This window comes from Cryptotermes secundus, unplaced genomic scaffold (assembly GCF_002891405.2).
Source record: "Cryptotermes secundus unplaced genomic scaffold, Csec_1.0 scaffold568, whole genome shotgun sequence".
NCBI classification, from domain to species: Eukaryota; Metazoa; Arthropoda; class Insecta; order Blattodea; family Kalotermitidae; genus Cryptotermes; species Cryptotermes secundus.
In genome coordinates this window covers 3,168,087-3,178,892 of record NW_019725423.1, presented here as the reverse complement: position 1 = coordinate 3,178,892, position 10,806 = coordinate 3,168,087, and the positions used below count along the sequence as shown (strand labels likewise).

The 10,806-nt window shown below is 40.5% G+C and overlaps 1 long non-coding RNA gene across 1 annotated transcript in view; it reads left to right on the top strand.

The window, feature by feature from the left end:
- Positions 1-10,567, top strand: part of LOC111863393 — a 69,044-nt gene extending 58,477 nt beyond the window's left edge. The window contains exon 4 of the long non-coding RNA XR_002842596.1: positions 9,324-10,567. This is a non-coding gene — a long non-coding RNA (uncharacterized LOC111863393). The remainder of the gene's footprint in view (positions 1-9,323) is intronic.
- Positions 10,568-10,806: the final 239 nt, after the last annotated feature.

The following is a 10,806-nucleotide window of genomic DNA, read 5'->3' as shown; positions in this document are numbered from 1 at the left end:
AACATTGTTATCATTAATTGTAGCCGTTCTTGTAGATTGTTGAATAAACCAATTAACGATCTCTACGGCGTATTCAGTAACGAAACACGTTACAATATATATATATATATATATAATTTGCATCTGTACAACTCGCGCCATGTAACTAATGTTTGTTTAACATATTGTCACGAGGATTAGTGACTAAACACGCCGGTTTGGATCGGTGAGTCGATTTATTGGATATTCACTAGTACTCGTAGTAACTACGTTACTACGTAAAATTAATTATAACATTTTTAAGATTACTGTAATTATAACACTTAAATAAAACCCTCTATATCTGCTTACATTAGGTGTTGCTAGGTAACAGATCTAAACAATGGCTATTCCTCTGCAAAATTTTCCCTATCCGTTTCCTGGCGACGAATTTTAACACAGGAACTACGTATAACTGTCTCACTCCAGATATCACTGCACTGCAGCACATATAAAATCTTCTAATTACACGTTAAGTCTTCACAGGCGGACTGCTAATTCTTCTTCAACTACGAAATTCCCGTGTCTATCTCCTACCGAGAAGTGACTTACTTTTAGTGCCGATTGTATTCAAGATAACTCCTCTGTACGGACTCCGCGGAAAACGCAGTTTTGTTAAGGATGCGCGTTTACAGCATCATTACTTAGCAACAGATGTCCTATTTTTTAGAGCTTTTGCTTGGCGCAGACTCCGACCGTCCTCCTTTGGGCCCTTTACGTTGGTCGCCACTTTCTCTGTAACCGTCCTCCTTGATCCTACGTTTTGCTCCCCTTATCACCGTCCTCCCTCTTCTCGTGGATGTCGAGAAGTTAGGTGGGAAGGGAGGAGAATTGTGGTCGTTGGAGCTGGTAGGCGAGAGCTCGCTTCCTGTACACTCTTAGGTGTCTCGCGAGTAGGTGAAGACGGGAGTATCTGGGTTCTGTTCGGTAATTGGTAGAGCTGAGTTCATATCCCGGGTCTTATACGGGTCTGGCTCGGGCAGGGCAGGAAGAATCTTTCACTACAATCACACACACCTCTTTAGACCGTTGCACTTAGTAATCATTTAATTCCCTCCAACTTACTGAATACAAATGAATCTGTTAGTAGCACTTGTTTAGAACTTTACTTATAATATTTTTCGGAAGGGACATAGTTGTAATTTTGTGTCCGACTTTGCCGAAAGTTGGATGAAGACTCCTTGAGGTGGAATGCACTTTCTCTGAATTCTGAGGTCCACGAACCCCAGACTCCAAGGGAAATCCACTCTTCCACTTCTGCCATTCGTTTAGTTTTCAAACTAGGAGGTTCCCTAAATTTTGAATTTCCAATCATGTTGCTTTGCTATGTGATTCTGGCAGATGCTGACCTGACGCTAAGGTTGACAGCCCCTTGATGCATTACGGTCAGGGTATGAGGCTCCGGCCGTCCCACTTTTAAGTTATCGCTGTCCCAAGCTGTCAGCTTTCAAATTCTCAAAGACTTTCCGACTTTGGTGAAACTGCAAGAATTCCAGGAAATTACCAGATGTTACTTCCTGTCCACATAGCAAAACTTGAACTATGTCCCTTCTGCGTGTAAGAGTTGGCTATCTGCCGGATTCTCTTTGTATTTACTTAATATTTACTTAATATAGGTATAATTAATACAAAATAATCCACCAATTAGATGAACGGGTACAAAGGATGCGCGTTCACAGCTTCATTACTTAGCAACAGATGTCCTATTTTTCAGTGTTTTTGCTTGACTCAGACCACATAGAAAACACAGTTTCCCATACAGTGCTGTCACATCCTTAAGGTGGGGTGTCTAGCGGCAATCCCATAGAAACAGTATCTCTTCTATTGTTGCCTGTATTCGTAGCCGTNAGTAGCGACCCACCGGTGTGGCTAGAGGTTACACAGAGAGGGACGGAAAGAAGACCCATATGTAACAATGTGTTAGGTAGCTCATGTAACTGGAAATGATTGAGGTAGAAATGCCGTGTAGAACACAAAAATAAGCCAATTAAATTTCTTGTTTTTTTCGCTAAGAAAAAAAAAATCCGAGCGGATTTCTGGCGAGTTTAGTATTCAGAATATTCTAAGGCGAACCATATTTATCGAAAGAAATATTTATATTTCAGACACAAGGTCCTATGTGATCGACGCTGGCACTTAACGCTATGCGTCTAATCAAACATAAGATATAAGTCTCTCTGAATCTGGAAACATTCCTACATTCACGCTTACATAAACCTCACTTTATATTATCTGCTACGTTGGGTTTCATACTGAAGTATCCGGTAGAACTGACTTAGAGTTACACGGCTTCCAAAGCCTGCGAATGCACAGAAGAACGTGTCTAAGTTACATGTCACTCTTGCAGGAAACTTTGTGTCATTTTACTTTCTTTGAAATATGTTTCCTGTCATTTTCTCGCGCCTTTTCCTCTTGTATCCAGTTATACAAGTATTGCTCTTAAACTCGCCATCTTTGTTTTTATTCTGATCACAGTGTCGCTTGAAATTAGCATAATTAATATGCATGACTTTTCTTGTTTATTTAACAAGGCCTTAGAACCACTGTGATGGAATTTCAAGGGTACGAACTTTGGAATGAAGTTTTTAATTTTTTTAATACATTGGGTTCCGAATGTTTTAACATTTCACGAAAAGACATATCTGTTGAAATGAAAACGTTATGTAAGATTTAGGGTTTTCACGGAGGTGACTATGAAGAAAACAGTCCTCTGGGATGTGGCACCATGTAGATGTGGTGTAACCGACGTGTCGGAGGAATGTATCGCCTCCATCTTCAGGGTAGAAGGAAAAATAAGAAAAACTGCAATGTTTCTTCGCTTGCGGATTTTCTTATTTTTCTTTCTACCCTTAAGATGGAGGCGATACGTTCCTCCGAAACGTCGGTTAACACCACATCTACACGGTGCCACATCCCAGAAGACTGCATTCTTCATGAAAACGTTATGTTTGTCGACCCCTTCCAACGAAGCGTGTTCATGAGTCCACGCATATACTGTTACTTACATGTTATAATTCATGAGTAAATGTTGCCAGTCTTATCAAGCATCAGTAGTTAATAGAGCGCGCTGCAGCATTGTAAAATATCTGAATAATGAACACATTATTTAAACACTTTGTGTCATGGCTGCCTGCTGTCTCTATTCCAGCCTTCCATCTAATCGATCGTAAGGATTAAATCTCGCAGGCTCTATATTCATAGGTGTATACATATTTAATTAGCGTCATGTTACAATTTACAGTATATTTCATTCAAGGATAAGAACATAACACCCGACACCTGAACGGCTTGTCTGGATCCCGGACACATATGTATATGTGTCCCAGAAATTTGCTGTGTAAGTGGAGGTCTAATTATAGGCGATCTTCTACTCAAGAAAGCCCATGGAACATCTCATCGATTTACTGAATAAAAATATGTATACTATTACCTAGACAGAGCCCGGCCCATTAAGGCTAAAAAAAAGTAAAGAACTCCGTGGTCTGTAGTCCGTAAGAGAACTGAAGCCACCGAGCGACCGCCGCTTGTCGGCAAAGTTAGTTCCAACTTTTGCGGATAGAGGGTGTCACGTGGTCAGAGCAACGGATGCCCACGGCCGTTAAACTTGGTTTCTAGACCGGCACCACTGTTTCCTTGAGATAGCTTCTCAGTTATCCTCACGAGGCTGAGTGGACCCCGATCCAGACCCAGTACCTCACAAAAAATCTCGTACCGCCGGGAAACGAACCCGGGATCTCTTGATCTGTAGTCAGGAAATCTGACCAGTAGACCGCAGAGGTGGGCACATTAAGTCTAAACGTTCTCTAAACAGAACGTTTTGCTTTTTTGTTGGGTTTTACTCCAATTTACTTCAGACACATCTGTAGTTGCGAAGATGATCTTACTACGTAGTCAAAGAGTTACTTAAAATGGAAGTCGTGCATGAAAAATATTTTTCGAAAAAATTAGAACACACTACATTACGTAAGTAGGAGGATAATATTAAGGTGGATCACGAGGAAATACAGCGTGAAATTCTGAACCGAAATAAATTACCTCAGAACAGTATCAAGTGACGATACTTATGTAAACGGTATTGAATGCTCGGATTCAGCACAAGCTGGGGTAATTCTTGATTAGCTGAACTACTACTAGCTTTCTTTTTAAGGGATTAATTACATGGATTAATTACTGAATGAGATCAGCATGTTAAGCACATGCCTATGTCAGTTTTGTACATGACGATCAATAATTTTAAGAAAATTACTCGTTTTAAACTCCACGTAAAGCGCGGAGTTTTAACAGACAACTAAAAAGAGTTTGACCAGATAAACAGTTAAAAATTATAGAAGATCCTTCTCATGGACGTTTTTAGAACTTTTTAGATTCTTTCCCTTTTTCTCTCTTTATGGTTCTGCAGACCTACGGGTCTTGACCACTTTTTTAATTTCTTGATCTTATACACAGTCGGTAGAACCCCCTGGACAGGGGATCACTCCGTCTCAAGGCCGCTACCTGCACGCAGAAGAACACAAAAACAGAATAAACCCACAGACACCCATGCCTCGAGTGGGATTCGAGCCTGTTATCCCAGTGATCAAGGTGCGAAGACGGTTCATGCCTTAGACTGTCACTGTGATCGGCAGGTAATGAAGTATCTTCCACAGGAAATAAAATTGTTGTGCAACCGTGACTCGAATGTCTAAGCCTTGTCTATGAAGTTAGTCTATCCCTTATATACTACTCATACTGTTCATCACGCCCAGTGCAGTTCCGTTGGCCGCACGCGCGTTCTCCATTTATCAACTGTATGGCCTTCCTACACATTTGTTTTCGCCCAACGTACACTGCAAATCTTACAATGGTGAAGATTAAATGAATAAATAAATATAGTCTCTCGTCCGTATCTAATAGTATAAATTGAGGAAGTCTGAAATATTGTGCTGAAGAGATCTTACGTACAGCAAAGGTTTACTGTTTGTTGTTTGACAGTTTTCCGCATTTGACACTGTATTCTTTTCACATGTACACTTTGCGTTAGCCCGCTCTTCCGCTCCGGTTTACATTAACTTATCTTGTACAAAAGTCTCGAAATGAGAGCCCTCTGCATTTCTCACATTGTGAGAATGTGATTCTGAACACACGTCGAAGATTTTCTGAGGGAATAACAGAAATTTAGTGTATAAAACTTTCTTGAAGTTTTTCCTAACTTTGGACGCTTTTTCACTTACGCCCTTCTTTTCGCCCAGCATACTCTAAAAAAAAAAAAAACTCACAGACATTTAAATCAGGTGGTCGCGGAGACCAGGATCTCATCTAATTTATTCATAGAATTGCCGTAGTGTGTGCCGTTGCATTATTTACTTTAAATGTTGTTGGATTTTTCCTGATCAGTCAAAATATCTAAGAAGGGTGACAGCATAAATCTTGCATAATATTAAGAATTTATAATTTCATGAAACAACAAGGACCAAATTATTCTCCACACACAAATAGAGTAATTGGTTGAGGCACTATGCTACAAGCCGGGAGGTCTCGGGTTCAAGTCCCGATGAGGTCACTGGATTTTTTCAACTGACCTAATCCTTCCGGCAGCACTATGGCCCTGGGGTCGACTCAGCCTCTAACAGAAATGAGTACCAGTTATTAATTAAATAATTTCCCTGGGGAGTAAAGCGCGGCCGGCGCGTAAGGCTGACAACCTTACCGCCATCTTTGAGCCGATTGTCTAGATAATGTGGGACCCTCAACGTCTCATAACCCTATGGGCCTTCACGGCCTGTTACAGGGATAGCTTTACTTTTATTACTTTTTATTACGTTTTGCACTATTTGTGTATCAAACTGCAACTTCTAAATGACGCAGTGGAGCTTTATTACCAGCGTGAATATGTGTATGAAGTCCCTCGAATACCTACCAGTTCTTGAAATCCCCTACAGTATAGGATTATTGTTTCGTAATGTGAATGTAAAGCCGGTTACGGTAGCCGAGCTGTCTAAGGCATGTAATATCTTCGCTCGCTTGGAAACCGGGATCGTAAGTTCGAATCCCACTCAAGGCATGGATGTTAATTTGTGTGTGTGCGTTTTTCTGTGTTTATATACAGGTAGAGGCCTTGCGACGAGCTGATTTCCCGCCCAAGGAGTCCTACCGAATGTGTAAGATCTAGAGAACCGAAGTAAACGGAGAAGTTCATAGAGGTAGGCCTAGGCCCACTGGGGCTGTAGTGCCAAGGAAAAAAAAATGCGAGTGCAAAAGGTTTCATACGGCTGCACCATAATTTTACGGCCTTTGTACCGAAGTGAGTGGAACATTTTCCAACCCACACCGAAGAGCCAAAAGACTTGGAAACTTCTTCGGCCTTGATCATAATAGAGTATAGACGTCATCAAGCTTTTATTCAATCAATACATACTTGTTTCGAGATTTAATTTCATCCAACACCCATCCCGTTGAATGTGATTCTGTTATGATAATGTAATCATTGCTTTACATGGCAGTATACTCTCTGGGAACTTCTTCGAAAATTTATGCTTCATTTTCTTCACAAAGGATGCCGTAAAGAAGCTTTGGGAGTGAACACTTTCTATTCAGTCTTATATTTCATATTTGAACACAATATTTCACAACACTGTCAGCTATATTTATACGCATTTAAAGGGTAACTATCTATCTATGGCTCTAAAACCCTCTGCTGAACTTTGGCAGCTCTTCAATTTCATAAACCTACACCCAGCCGGTATGACTCCTTGGATGGGGGACCAGCCCGCCGCAAGACCGCTTCCTACACACAGGACAATACAAACACAGAATAAAGGCAGACATCAATGCCTCGGGTGGGATTCGAACACACGATCCCAGTGTTTTGGCGGGCGAGGACGGTTCACGCCTTACACCGCGTGTAAGGGCATCTAACAGTGAGCGCTGTGGATATGCCCCGGCATATATCATGAAACGAAGCAACGGCGCATAGGCCAGCAGTGGCCACGTGAGCTAAGAAATGCCTAACCGGCCAGTCTAAGAATGGACTGGATCTCCCGTTGTAACAAGTGCAATACATCGGAGAATGAGGAGTCTCATAATTTGTGTTGTGCAACAGATGCGAAGGAGCTGAAACCAAGGTCAATGAGATTGGCAGGATTTGTAGCACTTGAAAGGAACGGTGTAGCTTATAGAAATAGGGTGTGAGAAGTGGACTGGATTCAAGCCATACGTGGCCTGCTGTTATGACCTGAGTAATGAAACTTCGATTTCCATAAGAAGAAGGGAATTTCTTGACGATCTGAACGGCTATTTGCATCCTAAGAAGGACATTGTCCCACATATATTTTTTTATTGATATAATACTTAATTCTGTAGTAATATGTAGTTTATCATTTTATTCCAGTGCTTTGAATTGTCCCATTTATGTTTGCTCCAACGGATTCCAGTGATTAACTTGATACTCTAATTTATTTCTGCATAACAATGAAATGCCGGAACAGACTGTCATATAAAACCCACGGCAGGGCAACGAATTGATTATTATTTGTTGGGCGGACTGGCGTTTCCATAGTGACCGTTAATTAGGTTGCCTCCCTAATAACAGAGCATCGGGAGTTACAGACACGCCAGACCTTGTTAAGTAATGGACAGAACTGCCAGTGTAAGGACAGTGTGCACTCCAATTGATTGTCTGAAGTGTGGCCTGATTTATAACTTGACTCGTTTATCATGTTCTTCTGTAACCTGCTAGGAACGGCTGTGCATACAGAAAGGACAGTGATATATGGAGTGAGTATGGCCTGCGCTTATTTACTTGTAGAGGTCTGACTGATTGTCTTTGTCTCTGAGCCTTCCTTCGTAACTTCTCTCTACGGGCTAATAAATCCATGATTTTTCAGATTATGTTAATAATTTCGCCTACTTTTATATGCATGAAAGATAAGATTATGGTATTGGGAGCCGGGATAGCGTAGTCGATATAGCGTCAGGTATGTGCTGGACGACAGAAGGGGTCGGTATGATCAAGAAATTCCTCGATTCCACGTCGTCCAGACCGGCTCTGGGTCCGCCGAACCTCCAATGGAATAGACTCTTTCCCCGGGGGTAAAGCGGCCGGGGTGTGAATTTGAACACTCGACTCCAGCTAATGCCGAGTTCAAAAAATATGGATATATACATCCACTTTCCCTTACGCCGTCATGGCATATTGCTTAATTAGTTAAACACAGGAGCAACTTAACTTTCAGGCTTATGGTACTACTGTGCCTGTTCTTATGAAATAACCAAAGGCCTTTGATTAAATTTGGTACAGACATCGCACCGCAATATGCAATATGTTGCCTGTCTGTGTGATGTCATCTTTGATAAACTGGAGAGAAAACTGGAATGAAATTGGACGATAAATCCGTTATTTGTAGACTCTAAAACTATAGAGTCAACTTCTGCAGAAAGATGTAAAAAGTCTTCATAGACTACTGTGAATCCATTGACTTTGCTGGGCCAACTTCAAAGTCTTTAAATGAAATCCGTATTTCTATTTCCTATTTTTCTATTTATATAGGAAAACGTCTATGTATTCACAGTCCGTCAACAACGTAACAATTGTTTATTCACAATTTAACACCTAACACAACATGTTTCGACCATAGATGGCCATCCTCAGGTGTTTCAATGCATTCAAAGTGTTGCACTGCTCTGATATGCGCTAAAACCGCGCGTTGCAGTCCACTTAAAATAACATAAATAATTAATTAAATCCATTATAATGTTCTATTAAATCTTTTTCATAAAATTCTATTCAACCTAATAAGGGCCGTCGTCCACGTGTTTGGAGCTATGTGTTTATTCCAGAAAGTTCGTTTCTGCAGTTCGTTTTTCTGTTTGTTAGGCCGTTGTTTTGCAAAACGTTGTATATATTTGAGATGGCTGCAATAAGATGTAGTGATCAATTTCTGCGTGCCCTTCTAGAGAGAACATTTAGCTTGCCTCTATTAATATTTGTGTGCTAATTCCAGTTGCATAGTTGAGTTGTATAAGTGACCAACTCCATCAACAAGAAACCTCTTTCAGAAGCCAGTAGTCACTCATGCGCTAATAAGTTCCCCATCTTTACGGATACTGAAAGTTTATTCTTACATTATTATTTTTTCCTAGAAAAGAAATAATGTCTGAAATGCCGTGTAAAATTGTAACCATTGAATTTAAATTGATTCTGCGAGTTAATGGGGAAGTTAATAGGATAGATGTCATTTTATATGGAATTAATGTATTCAAATATTTGAAGAACGGGATTCAGGAGCCATTGATGTCTTGAGTATTAACATATTTCTCTGTTGTTCCAGAAACTGGTTTGAATTCGAAACGGCGGCCACTGTTAACTCCTGACTTCACCGCAGTGCGGCGCACTTCCTAAAAATGGCGACACAGTGATGATGTGTCCAAACTAACAGGGTAAACCATAGAGAAAAGCCCCACCATGGAGAAAGGAAAAAATAAACCAGTTGTTTTTTTCTCCCTAATGCGAATATTGATTATACCTAAATTGTTCTCATAACGGCGTTAAAACTTTGAAATCAGGAGTTCTTTTAGTAATAGGTTAGTTTTATGTCACATTCCTCTGGTCTCCAGACTCTTCCAAAGAATGAACTTTGTTCTAGTCTCATATTCTGAGACTGAGGGGAGTAAAACTCTTGCGTCATCGGTGGATATGACGTAGTACTGCAGTTACCATAGTAACCACAATTGCGTCTTCTTCTTTTAAATCATTCTATTACGTTTGGACATCTGTTTTGCTTATTTGGCTTTGTACATATAAAAAATTACTAAATGATATTTTTGAAGTTGTATATAATTAGAGCCCCTTTTAACTGTAAGCTAATTGATTTTCTCAAACTACAGAATTGTATAAAATAAATGCCCGTAGTGTTAAAACTGGCATTCCCTACCCTTGCCACAATATTAAATCGGTTATGTTTATATGTTTGCCAAAAACTTTCATTCATTTTTTATTAGTGCTTCGACAGTTGGTGGCTATTTCGAGTTATTTGTTCGAGACCAAGGATAAGAAACATCTCCGAAAATTGCACGACTTACGTCTCTGTAAATTGTGTCACTGATGCCTCTATACATGCCCCTAAGATTTAAGTACACTCACTGAATCGCACGTGACCTTAACGTTTGGTGCCATTTACATTGGCACTAAAACTGGAGAAGCGATGGAATCCAGAAATGCAAACTCATCTGCCATTTATCTCGAAGTGGTTAAGAATGGTTCCCGCATTGGAAGGCCGACGAAGAACCTAGAGAATGAAAAGTAATGTCTTCTTGGATGCAATGCAATGAAGTCTGGTGGATGTTCGCCGAAATTTTAGAAGAAATACTGCTTCCACTATCAGGCCGACGACGAAGACAAGCAAATAGCCAGCCAGAAGCAGGTGACTACTTCTGGCTGGCTATTTGCTTTGTGTAGTGTTCCATCTTGAAGACAGAGGCAGAAACAACGTTGAAAATGTACGAGAAGTTCAGAATATGACTAATATGAGGATATCTGTCAATAAGAACGTGATAAACTACCTTGACTTATACAGATAGAGTAGGACCTTAGTGTCCTTATCACACTTTAATTTCCTGAGCTATAGTGCCCACGGTAGGTTACGCCCGAGTGAGACACAGAAGACGCTACAGAGAGCGAATGTTTTTAGTAGATCTTCGTGTGACCTCTTTATGAAGCTTTTCAAAGAGAGAGGTAGACAATCGGACATGCTATAACTATCCTTCATATCGATACCAATGACATCGAATAAACTGTTCTACAGGTAATCGTCT